The 13742-nt window shown below is 39.3% G+C and overlaps 1 protein-coding gene across 1 annotated transcript in view; it reads right to left on the reverse strand.

The window, feature by feature from the left end:
- MAP3K7CL (MAP3K7 C-terminal like) overlaps positions 1-1907 on the reverse strand; it is a 44189-nt gene extending 42282 nt beyond the window's left edge. The window contains exon 1 of the mRNA XM_007965644.3: positions 1627-1907. The gene's annotated coding sequence lies outside the window, so the exon portion shown is untranslated. The remainder of the gene's footprint in view (positions 1-1626) is intronic.
- Positions 1908-13742: the final 11835 nt, after the last annotated feature.

Below are 13742 nucleotides of genomic sequence, written 5' to 3' on the forward strand. Positions count from 1 at the left end.
GCCTGGGTGACAGAGTGAGACTTGTCTAAAAAAAATAAATAAGTAAATAAAGAATACCAAAAGCCACTTTAAAATATCTGTTATATTACGAATATCATGCGCTTTAAATATCTGATTACCTGTAAGTCTATCAAACATTTCTAAGGTTGCACATCTTAATCTATAAAAGCAAAAGACAAGACTCAAAAATATCCTATAGATATTCTACTCCATCTATCAAATCATTATTTAATTAATTAATTAAGGTAGAATGAAGGGAAAAAAACATCCTGCAGATAAAATGGAATAGGCAAAAACACATGAATATTTCTGATTATAATCAGAGAATTTAGCCCAAATATATTTTAACCAAGATATTTGATAATTTGATGTCTACAGGGAACTAGGAAAAGATAGTTATAAATACATGATATCTCTGTTATTTAAAAACATATATTTAACTTTTCTATTTTTAGTCCTGCCTCCCCTAAACCTTCTACTTTCCTTCTCATGTAGACAGTAAACCAAAAAACCTGAATGATATTTTAAGGGAAATATCTCTAAAAATGGCAAAGTATAAATAATCTCTTTAGCCATCCTTAAAGAGATTCTGGGAAATGCTTAGCAGGACATTTTCTCACAGCATGGTTTCTGACTTTTTCCCATAACTTTCCTCTATCTAAAAATAGTGTCCAGAACACTGAATTTTGTTTTTAAAAGTATTTATAGAGCCAAAGCCAATGCATATATATATACATGTATATTTAGACATACATACATATGGAATCATCTTACCCAGCATATGAAAAAAGATCAGGCGTATATTAAAACCCTAGTATAGCTTTGGAGAAAAACCAGCAACTGTTTATCATCTAGTTAGAATCACAATTTGACCCATTTATTTAGCACTACAAGTAGCAATGCACCAAAAAGCTCTCCACTGTTTATCATGTAATTCTAAGTTAGAAAGAAATAGTAACATGAAACATCTAATTTTTAAAAAGGGTAATATAAAATATCTGTTATTTGATTCAGGATTTGTTTTATCTTAACTCTGCCACTCTTCTGTCCAGTCTTATCTGCTTAGAATCAAGCATTTTGTTAGCCACTTAGGGAATGGCATGGATTATCTCAAATTCAGCAGAAGAAACCATTAAAATTCCCTAAACATTTTAGCTAAAAAGAAAAGTTTTACTGTTATGCGTTGTACAATCACCGAATCACTTTAGCATAACATCTAAGGATGGAAAGTTGTATTCCTCTTTAGGCTAAATCTCCCAACACTTTCCCGCACCAAGAAATCAAGCACAAGAGGTAGAAATTTACCTCAAGGATTTTGTAAATAGTCCTCTGGTATGGTTTCCAGCTACAGGAAATGGAATTAATAAACACAGCTAATTAGAGTCCCTCCCGTCTGCTCAATGGAGAACATCTGTCTACCTGTGAAAGGATGGTGGCAAGACTGAGTAGACTTTGAGTTCCACACAACATTGACCACAAGAACCCCTACACCAACTTGCCTTTTCATCACACCGTCTGGGGAAATGAACCACAGGTTCCTTCTCTCGGCTACAAGCTGTAACAGAGCTTTGGTTAAGTTGCTGGTGATCCGAGCATTTAGTTCAGTTTTCACACCTGTTGGCTTACCTCACTTAGTTGAGTGTCTGCACTTGTGTAACCCAGAGCCAGCCACTGCCTTGGCCAGTCGTTGCCTTTGTGGAGTAGAGACTCAGTGAGAGACCAGGCTGCACCTGCTGCATAGCAGCCACTGACAATCTGAGGAGTGGAGACAGCTGTCAGGGCAGCACGCTGCTACCTGCTCTGCCCTAGACCCCAGCGTCCCACGGGACCTCCCTTCCCTTCCCTTCTGCTTCCCTCCACAACCCCTCTCTCCTTTCCTTGCCTCTCTAACAGCCAGGATGTTGTCATGTTTCTAGAAAAAGCAAGAGCAAAAGAAAACCCTCCTCCTGTCAGAGGCATTGATAAACAGCAAGTTGTGGAGAGTCCAAATGTTTTAATTCATTAGTCCTGGCAAACTTAAAATACAAACAGACTTGCTTCACAAGACAGGAATGTCTTCAGCGTGACCCAATCGGTGTCTGTGTCTATTCCAGCAAACTGGCAAAGATAGCATGACTCCAGTCAGCAAAAATGTCGGCCGCTCCAATCAGCTCAGCCAGATCCAGCCAACTTGGACAGGCCACAAGCTGACTCTCAGATGATAGCAGCGATGATCCTGGTTAAGAATGTGAGGTTTGAGGTTGAGCCCGTGTTGGGCTTGATGACTTGATTCATTCTTCAAATGCAACCAACCACAAAAGGAGTCAATGGTAAATAAGAATGGAGCATTAGGATTTGTCAACGTTTTTAAAAACTGTAAACCTGGATGTCATTGGTACTTAAAAATAATTGGATTGTGATTTTGAGGTTAAATAAGATAAATATTAGGAGAAGGCAAAGACAGCCACAGACTGGAAGAAAATCTGCAAAACACATATCAGATGAAGGACTGGCATCCAAAATATACAATGAACTCTTAAAATTCAACAACAGAAAAACAACTCAATCAAAAAATGGGCAAAAGATCTGAAAGATATCTCACTACAGAAAATATACAGATGGCAAGTAAGCATATGAAAAGATGATCAACATCATATGTCATTAGGGAATTGCAAACTAAGACAACAATGAAATACCACTATACACCTATTAGAATAACCCAAATTCAAAATACTGACAACATCAAATGTTGGTGAGGCTGTGGAGCAACAGGAACTTTCATTCCATGCTGGTGGGAATGAAACCATAAGAGTACATCCCACTTTAGTAAACAGTTGGGCAGCTTCTTACAAAGGCAAACATACTTTTACCACGTGACTCACAAATCACACTCCTTGTTATTACCCCCAAAACCCGCATACAGATGTTTATAGCAGGTTTATCCATAATTGCCAAAACTTAGAAGCAACCAAGTTATTCTTCAATAGGTAAATAAATCCCGGCATATCCTGACAATGGAATATCATTCAGGGATAAAAAGAAAAACTATCAAGCCACAAAAAGATATGGAAGTATCTTATGTGCATATTACTAAATGAAAGAAGCTAATCTTAAAAGGCTACATGCTGTATAATTCCAACAACACGACATTCTAGAAAAGGCAAAATTGTGGATACTGTAAAAAGATCAGTGGTTGCCAGGGATTCAGGAAGAGAAAAAGGAAGGATAAATAGGTGGAGCTTGGGGATTTTTAGGGCAATGAAACTATTCTGTATGAGACTGTAACAGTAGATACACATCATTACACAATTGTCAAAACTCATAGAATGTACAACACAGAGTGAACCCTAATGCAAACTATGGACTAATAATGAATAATAATGTATCAATATTGGTTCATTAATTGTAGCAAAGATGTTAATTAGGGCTTAGAGGGATGAGGAAATACATGGGAATTCCGTACATTTCACTCTGTTTTTTTCTGTAAATCTAAAACTGCTCAAAAGGTATTAAATACACAAGTAAAAGGACTCAGCAGATTTTCTTAATCTAATGAATGGAAGGCTAATTTGTTATGATATATAAACAATACAGCTGTATAGACTCGGACAATTAAAACATTCACATACAAGATTATTCTTTTCAGGAATTAATATTACTGTTTTAATATTATTTTATGGTTATAATAAAACTTACTAATGCATTATAATTTATCAAAGTGAATTTCTTATTCACGATCTCATTTTAATCTTCCAGAAGATCCTACACAATAGTCATGGTCAGTATTGCTATCCCAATTTGACAGATGAACAAACTGAGGTGCAGACAATTCAAATAACAGGCTTCAGGATGAATGACCATAATAGAATTAAGAACCCAGATACGATCCAGATTTTCTAATTATTAGTTCAAGCTGCTTCCACTACACCAGGATGCACTCTATATCAAAGATTTAATTGGCTGGGCGTGGTGGCTCACACCTGTAATCCCAGCACTTTGGGAGGCCAAGGCAGGCAGATCACGAGGTCAGGAGATCGAGACTATACTAGCTAACACGGTGAAACCCAGTCTCTACTAAAAATACAAAAAATTAGCTGGGCATGGTGGCGGGTGCCTGTAGTCCCAGTTACTTGAGAGGCTGAGACAAGAGAATGGCGTGAACCGGGGAGGCGGAGCTTGCAGTGAGCCGAGATTAGGCCACTGCACTCTAGCCTAGGCGACAGAGTGAGACTCCGTCTCAAAAAAAAAAAAAAAAAAAAAAACAAACAAAAAAAAATTTAATTGAAATTTTTAGTTAAGAATAAGTCCGACTCTCAGCTTTTGTTTGGAGGAGACAAAAGTATCACTTTCTTCAGAGGTCCAGCATCCAGGTTCATCTGACACTAGCCATCTTTATCATGACATCCAAGTTCCACCCCAAGAAAATCAAAGTTCTGCATCTTATGTGTGCCAATGGGAAAGCAGGTCTCTCAAATTGGCCCCCCGGGTCTGCCTTCAGAAAAGCTTGTGGTGACACTGACATTGCCAAAGCAATCGGTGACTGGAAGTGGCTGAATTCTAGTGAAACTGACAGTTCAGAAAGGACAGACCTAGGATGAAGTAGCACCTTCCTTTTCTGCACTGACCATCAGGCTCTGAAGGAACCATATAGAGATAGAAAGAGACAGTTACATGTTAAACACAATGGAAATACTGCCTTCTATGATACTGTCAACAGCTCCTGACCAACACAGCATAGATCTTTATCCACAGAACTCTCTGGAATCATTAAAGTGAACCTTGGGATTGCCCACTGTGCGAGCTGCAGCATTGACAGCTACATCCTCATGACATTAAAAATGACATCAAGAGAGGTGTGGTAGATGCCCAGTTGGTAAAGCGCTACAAAGACAAAGATTTCATTAAAAGATAATTTGGCAACAATGAGAAAGGAACAAAAAGAATATGTCTAAATTGTCTAAATGTTCTCTTTCTGAATCTGATAACATAAATTCAAGGTTTTCACAGTCACAATTAATATTTACCACCTCCTCTGTTCCCATATGAGCAACGATGTGTTTCTTGGCTCTTTATCCAAACACTTTCAAGAGAGTAACAAATCTGAAATCCAAGTGAAATGCCTTCCCATAACTAAACCCAAAATAACTACATGGTATTTTAAGAATTTAATAGAATTATATAAATTCAATCCAGAAAGGATGTGTTTCTGCATCAATATATAAACAGATTAACGGTATGTTTCTTGGGGGTGGCAATAATGTATAATTTTTATTTTATTCTTTTCAGCAACAAATGTGTTTTTACAGTTATTTGGAAAGTTATTTTCAATAATATTCAAGGAGTTTTCCACATACTGAGCTCTAGCCTTGCTTCTGAATTATGATCAGTAATACACTCCTACCACAGACTATTGTCAAAATTATGTAATACTGATTTCTCAGTACAACTCAATATGTATGTTGTGAAGGCTTGGTATGTTCCAGGCTAGTGTTTCTCCAAAGTACCTGATTACTAGGTACCTTTAAAAAATACCCATTCCCAGGCTTTGCCATAGTGACTCAGTAGTCTGGGTAGACTCTCATTCTGGAAATTTTAAAAAAGAAACTTTAATGGCTATTCATAGCATTTAGAGAATAGTTGAGAAGACATTTTCCCCAACATTTTAAAGTCAGTTCTGTATTGCTATGTGACATATGCAGCCGGTAGTCTCCAACAAAGAAATATTCCATGATGGCAAATCAGTCTTCCATTATATCCGGAAGTCAGCAAAATTTTTCTCTAAAGGGCCATATTAGAAATATTTTACACTTGTGAGCCAGGCGTGGTGGCTCACATCTGTAATCCCAGCATTTTGGGAGGCCAAGGTGGGTGGATCACCTAAGGTCAGGAATTTGAGACCAGCCTGGCCAACATGGTAAGACCCCATCTCTACTAAAAATACAAAAATTAGCCAGGCATGGTGGCAGGCGCCTGTAATCCCAGCTACTCCGGAGGCTGAGGCAGGAGAATCACATAAACCCGGAAGGTGGAGGTTGGAGTGAGCCGAGACCGCACCATTGTACTCCAGCCAGGGCAACAAGAGCAAAACGCCATCTCAAAAAAAAAAAAAAAAAAAAAAAAAGAAAGAAATATTTTACACTTGTGAGGTCTTAAGGATCTCTGTCACAACTACTCATCTCTGCCTCTGTAGCATAAAGGCAGCCATAGATAACATGTATAGGAATGGATGGGCTCTGACTTTATTGACAAAAACAGGAAACAAATGTACATGGCTGTGTTCCAAAAACACTTTATTTACAAAGAGAGAGCAGCCTGGATTTGGCCTGCAGACTATAATTTGCCAGCCCCTCCTGATTGAACATCCAGTGGACAGTCTTATCCTGATTGAACATCCAGTGGACAGCCTTATCCTGATTGAACATCCAGTGGACAGCCTTATCCTGATTGAACATCCAGTGGACAGCCTTATCCTGATTGAACATCCAGTGGACAGCCTTATCCTGATTGAACATCCAGTGGACAGCCTTATCCTGATTGAACATCCAGTGGACAGCCTTATCCTGATTGAACATCCAGTGGACAGCCTTATCCTGATTGAACATCCAGTGGACAGCCTTATCCTGATTGAACATCCAGTGGACAGCCTTATCCTGATTGAACATCCAGTGGACAGCTTTATCCTGATTGAATGTCCATTGGACAGCCAAGGCGCAGCTCCCCGCACAGTGCCGTATGGCACGGGCAGAGTCTTCTGGGAGAAAAGTAACTCTTCTTTTGCTGCCACTTTCTTCAATTCATTCTTCCCAACTCCATCCCCATTAAAAAATGTTGTCAGGTTTCTCAGTTAGTAAAGCAAAAGTCCCAAAGTTACGTATTAACCCTGCTTTTCTATAAAGCACTGATACATCTGTTTGGAAAAAAAACAGTGAATAAACACCTCCTCCAATTGGTTCATGAGACTGCATGTGCAGGCCACGGTGAGAAAGTGCCACAGGGACCTGTTGCATATTGTGAAGCCTTCTTGCAGTGCTAACTTGCAGTAATGTTGTTACTCCTTCTCGAACCTTCTTGTAGGGCAATGCAATGAAAAACTAGAAAGCAAGGATCGAGGCTCAATGACAAAAACAAGACAGCACCTCCCCCAGGAACTTTTTATTTTAATTGACAAATAAAAATTGTATGTTTCTAGTGTCAGGATTTCTGATCATATACTGTCACAATCTTTGATTTGATTTGACTGGGATCCACTTTTCCTAATCCAAGTTCACTTCAGGCTTAAGATAGCAGAATGATCAACTCTGTATCATTGTGCCCCCAAAGCTCAAGAGAGGAATGACAGGGGTTAGAACCACTGAACCACTCAATAGTTTCTCTTTCACTAGCTTTGTGGCTCCCTTACTGAAGGAGACAGAGCGGTGTGCCACATTTAAGTCAGGCCACCTGGGTCTCCAACCCAGCTCTGTCTCTTACTCATATATGACTTTGGTTAAATTCCTTAATAAATTATATGCCACAACTTCCCCACATATAAAATGGGGGATAATTATAGTACCTGTCCTACAGGTTGTTATGACAATTAAAAGAATAATACAAGTATGTGCAACAATGCCAGAAATAAAACAGGCACTATGTAAATAGAAATCATTTTTTCAAGGGGCAAAAACATAGGGAAAAAACCACACCCAAAGAGTACCTAGATTTAGAAGACCTAGGTTTGCATGGTGATGCTGCCTTCAAAATCTGTGGAAGTTTAGATCAGACACTTCATACCTCCAGGACTCAGTTTTTTCATCAAGGTTAACAAACTTTTTTTGTAGAGGGCCAGGAGATAAATATTTTAGGGTTTTCAGGCCATACACTTTCTGTTACAATTACTCATCTCTGCTGTTCTAAGCTGAAAGTAGCCATAGACAATATGCAAATGATGGATGACTCCAATAAAACTTTATTTACAAAAACAGTAAATAAATGTGCATAGCTGTATTCCAGTAAAACTACAGACACTGATATTAGAATTTCATATGATTTCCAAATGTCGCCGAAGATTATTCTCCTTTTGATATTTGTCAAATATTTTAAAATATTAAAACCATTCTTAGCTCCTGGGCCATACCAAAACAGGCTGTGAGACAGATTTTACCTGATGCCCAGAGTTTTTGGACCCTTGATTTGGATAGCCAGTAAGCAGGTATGGACTAACTCAGAGTTTCCCCAGATGGGAATAACGTGATGTGTGTGTAGCCACTGTTTTGTCTTTTTAACTTGATTTAGCTATCTATTTATCTAAATGGATTAATCTTTTATCTAAATATTTTATTCATAAAAACTTAAATGGTTTTATACTATTTGAGTTTACCATTTAAAGTTAATTAAATATGACATATGTGTTTGTATGTTTGTTTGTTTGAGACAGAGTCTCACTCTGTTGCCCAGGCTAGAGTGCAGTGGTGCGATATTGGCTCACCGCAACTTCCGCCTCCCAGGTTCAAGTGATTCTCCTGCCTCAGCCTCCTGAGTAGCTGGGATTACAGGTGCCTGCCACCACACCCGGCTAATTTATATATTTTTTAGTAGAGATGGGGTTTCACCACTTTCGCCAGGTGGGTCTTGAACTCCTGACCTCATGATCCACCCACCTCAGCCTCCCGAAGTGCTGGGATTATAGGTGTGAGCCACTGCTCCTGGCTTGTGTTCCTTTTTCTATAAATACCTAGACAGAAGACTCTTGGAGAAAGAATAAATTTCCTTTAATGTTTTTGACTGTATGAGAAAATAACGTTTATCTTATATTGTAGTATTTATATCTTTTCCAAGAATATAACCTAGAAAGACAAACAGCACCAAATTTTAAAGCTTGTTATTATGGTATAGATAGATTTACTTTACCTTCTTAATGTCATCCTAAGGAAAACATAAATTTCTCATCATCTGTAAATATCCCAGTGTGTACCCCAAAAAGGAAGGGCACTCTCTTCTTTAACACAACCAAATAGCACCATCACACCAACCACCACCACCACAATAATTCCCCAACGTTACCCATCATCAGACAGCATTCAAACCTCCAGTTTTATCACAAACATTTTCAATTGTTTCTCCATTAATTTTTAAATGTTTAATCAAGATCCAAAGTCTGGACACATGATGGACTGCTAAGTTTTTATATTTATAAATCTATAATTACTCTTCCTCCCTCTTTTTTTGCAAATTTATTTGTTAAAGAAACTATAGAGTTCCCAAAGTTGCACCTCTATAACGTTTTTTAATATGCTTCTCTGTTATCTTTGTCCATCATAAATTAGCCATTGGATCTAGAAACTTGGTCAGATTCAGAAGTGACTATTTTTTTGTATTTTTTATTTTTGCAGGACTACCTCAAAGACAGTGAATAACATTTATTTAAAATATCGGTCAGGTGTGGTGGCTCACACCTGTAATCCCAGGACTTTGGGAGGCCGAGGCAGGTGGATCACCTGAGGTCAGGAGTTTGAGACCAGCCTGGCCAACATGGTGAAACCTCATCTCTATTAAAAATACACAAAACTAGCCAGGCGTGGTGGTGGGCACCTGTAATCCCAGCTGCTCCAGAGGCTGGGGCAGGGGAATCGCTTGTACCCGGGAGGCAGAGGTTGCAGTGAGCCAAGATCATGCCATTGCACTCCAGCCTGGGCAACAAGAGCAAAACTCTATTTCAAAAAAAAAAAAAAAAAAAGATAAAATATTCTCCAGTATTGACTTCATTTTGAAAATAACATTACTTAAGTATAAGCATAAAACTACATATAATCTTTTTATAAAACTCTTATAAAATCAAATCTACAAAGCTCTTATAAACCAATTTTATAATTTAAATTCAAATGAAGTGACAAATTTAAAATACAATTGATAAGGACAGGAGGCAGGAAAATACTGGGTAGAAGAGGGCAGTCCCCAGTGAGGGTCCCACCCTCAAGCCTGGACCCATGGCCCAAAGTAAGAACACGCATTCATTCCTCTTTTCCTACTTGAATGTTGCCTTTTCCAAAATCACCCTGACCTGCCCTGTACCCCATCCTGTACCCAGAAAAACCCCAGCCTCCGCTGGCAGCAGAGTGGCAGAGAAGTGAGAAAAGAAGAAGCAGCTGGACATCAGTGAAAAGCAGCTTAACTTAAGAGGGACGGCTTCATGGTGGGACCTTGAAGAAGAGTTCAGCAGTGGATGGCCAAACTCCGGGGGAGACTACCTTCCCACTCCATCCCCTTTCCAGCTCTCTATTCCACTAAGAGCCCGTTTCATTGGAAAGAAAATCACCCATATTTATCATCTTCAATTCGTTCATACAACCTGATTCTTCCTGAACACTGAATGAGAGCTCAGGATACAGAGGGCTGTCACATTGAGCTGTTAAACACTTAAGTCATCCGTGCACAGCAAAGCTAAGACTGCAGTGTAACACATGCCCTCTAGGGCTCCAGGGGTCATGGGTACCCCCCCAGATGCTGCCACAGGGCAGCACAAAATTCTGCTCCTGCTGACACCGAGAAGCACTCATCCTGGCACCTGTACCCACTTACCTGCATGCTCCCTGTCCTATGAGGGGTTGAGTGCTGTGGGCTAAGTAAACAAGCCACCCCTTTCACAAATCCCACTAAGGGGTCAAGGAAGATTTGCTGTTTTACAACTCAACTACATAAATTTAACATGAGGGAGCACTTTCCAGAAACAAAACAGGTGAGCAAACGTGAACATGGGACACATTCTGTAGTGTACATTTGGTTTGAGTTCCTCCTCCCCATGCTGATGACTGAGTCCTTGTAGGACTTTCCCTCTGTGGCCTGCTTTGCAACTCAAATTTGACTGGTGCCTGTGACATCCTTGGTCTTCATGCAGCAAGAACACATTGTGAGGAAAGCGCTGAGTGCCTGGTGTTCGTAAATGTTGGTCTCTCTTTTTTTCCCCAACCACAGCTACATTTACCCATGAACACAAGCCTCTTAAAATCACAAGGCCTACGAGATGTAGCCTAAGTACACTTCAGACATTTCTCAAATAAGCTTCAGTGTTAAGGTCATATATTCACTGAAATTATAAAGGAAACTCATTGAAGTATTTCTAAAAATCCCAAACACTGAACTGCATGGCTTATTAAAGATCTGGTTCACTACCTTTTCGGTTTATGTCTTTACTTGGAAACCCTCCTACTGCAAGAAAGGACCAAATGCCAACAAACCTCCCATGTGAATGTGAGAAAAGAAAAAAGAAGTTTAGCTCTGAATGAACCTATATTCTTTTAGTTGCAGGAGTCAAGAACCAACTTAACATTAGCTTGAATACCAACAGGTAATTATTGGTTCACAAAACTAGGAAATCCAGGGGCCTATTTTTTTTAGACATTGATTTACCCAAAGGCACAACTGATAGCGATAGGGAACTAACTTACTCCACTTCATGGTCAGCTTTCTTTACATTAGCTTCATTCTCAGATGGAGTTTTCCCATGAGTTGGCCACCAGCTGCCTACATTTACGTCCTACCAGCTTTACAAACCCATGAAGAGAAGACCTTTTCCCTCAGAATTCCCAGGGAAGACAGTCATTGCCCAAACGGGAGTGCCATTTCCCTCCCCGTAGATAATGGGTAGTACTTGAACAGGTGAAGCCTGCAATAGGGGCTCATGAATGAAGTTGTGTAGGGAAGGCATTATTCCTCATATATATATGATAGCTACTGAATTTACACAGGAACTAACTGAGACTTATAAAGTTTCAATGATTTGCCCAAAAAAAAAAAATATATATATATGTGTGTGTATATATATATTTTTTTTTGATACAGGGTCTGACTCTGTTGCCCAGGCTGAAGTGCAGTGGCACAATCACAGCTCACTAATGCCTCAACCTCCCAGGCTCAAGTGATTTTCCCACCTCAGACTCCCAAGTAGCCGGAACTACAGGTGTATGTCACCATGCCCAGCTAATTTTTGTATTTTTTGTAGAAATGGGGTTTCACCATGTTGCCCAGGCTGGTCTCGAACTCCTGGGCTAAAGCAATCCACCCACCTTGGCCTCTCAAAGTGCTGGGATTACAGGCATGAGCCATTATGCCCAGCCTATTTCTTAAATTGATTAAAGAAAGAAAAGGAAGGAAGGAAGGAAGGAAGGAAGGAAGGAAGGAAGGAAGGAAGGAAGGAAAAGAGGGAGAGAGAGAGAGAAAGAAAGAAAAGAAAGAGAAAGAAAGAAAGAAAGAAAGAAAGAAAGAAAGAAAGAAAGAAAGAAAGAAAGAAAGAAAGAAAGAAAGAAAGAGAAAGAAAGAAAGAAAGAAAGAAAGAAAGAAAAGAAAGAAAAAGAAAGAAAGAAAAGAGAGAAAGAGAGAGAAAGAAAGAAAGGGAGGGAGGGAGGGAAGGAAGGAAGGGAAAAGAAAAGGAAGGAAGGAAGAAAAAGAAAGAAAGAAAAGAAAGAGAAAGAAAGAAAGAAAGAGAGAGAGAGAAAGAAAGAAAGGGAGGGAGGGAGGGAAGGAAGGAAGGGAAAAGAAAAGGAAGGAAGGAAGAAAAGAAAGAAAGAAAGAAAGAGAAAGAAAGAAGACTCAAACATTCTATGCTAATACCTTCATGAATAGAATATGTCAAAGTCCCATGAAATATTCTCATTTTAAGGTGATGAGAAATGAATTATGTGGGGCAAATACTATGTGCCAGACACTCAGCTAAGCCCTTTTCATACCCATGTTGTAATTTAATGCACAAAACACCCCTTTAAGATAGCTACTGTAATTCCTGCTTTATACAGGAACTGAGACTTATAAAGTTTCAATGATTTGCCCAAAGTTCCAGAGCTCATAAAGTGTAAGAGCCAATTTGTTTGCCAAAATTAAATCTCTTCATTGACACACCAAAATCCTGTTTATGGTATGTGGCTCAAATTGCTTTGTAGGAGATACCTTTTCATTGGTGCCAAAGATACAAATATACAACGATACAAATACGCAAATAAACAAAGATACAAAGATACTAATAGATTGGGAGACTCCATCTCAAAAAAAAAAAGAAAATCCCCAAACTGGAAACAAAAGATCAAGCTTCCAAGGAGGAAAAACATAAGCTCTCATAAAAAAAATCAGTTACCAGAAATGTTTTCATATTTCTCCATAACAATGCTGGAAACCAGTAGGAAATGGAACTAATCTTCAATATGCTAAAGGAAAAAGTATTTCCAACCTAAAGTTCCATATCTGACCAAACTATCAATCAAGTTTTAAGATTAAAGTCCAGGCATGGTGGCTCATGCCTGTAATCCCAGCACTCTGGGATTCCGAGGCAAGTGGATGACCTAAGGTCAGAAGTTCAAGACCAGCCTGGCCAACATGGTGAAACCCCATCTCTATTAAAAATACAAAAAAAATTAGCCAGGGATGGCAGGTGCCTGTGATCCCAGCTACTTAAAAGGCTGAGGCAGGAGAATCCCTTGAACCCGGAAGGCAGAGGTTGCAGTGAGCCGAGATCACGTCACTGCACTCCAGCCTGGGCAACAAAAGTGAAACTTCCATCTCAAAAAAGAAAAAAGTTTTAGGATTAAGGTCTTCAACAAAATTTTTATATCCCATGCACGTTTTTCAAAAACCTACTGGCGTAAACAAGGAAAGAGAAAGCCTGGAACACAGGAAACACAAAGGCCCAACACCACACTGGGTAAAATGGCCCTTTGGGACGGCAATAAAAGGGAATCACAGTGACCCTGTGTGCCAGACCTCACAGAAGCAGGTCTGAAAGCCACAGGAATGGCTCCATT

Source organism: Chlorocebus sabaeus, chromosome 2 (assembly GCF_047675955.1).
Source record: "Chlorocebus sabaeus isolate Y175 chromosome 2, mChlSab1.0.hap1, whole genome shotgun sequence".
In the NCBI taxonomy this organism is placed as follows: domain Eukaryota; kingdom Metazoa; phylum Chordata; class Mammalia; order Primates; family Cercopithecidae; genus Chlorocebus; species Chlorocebus sabaeus.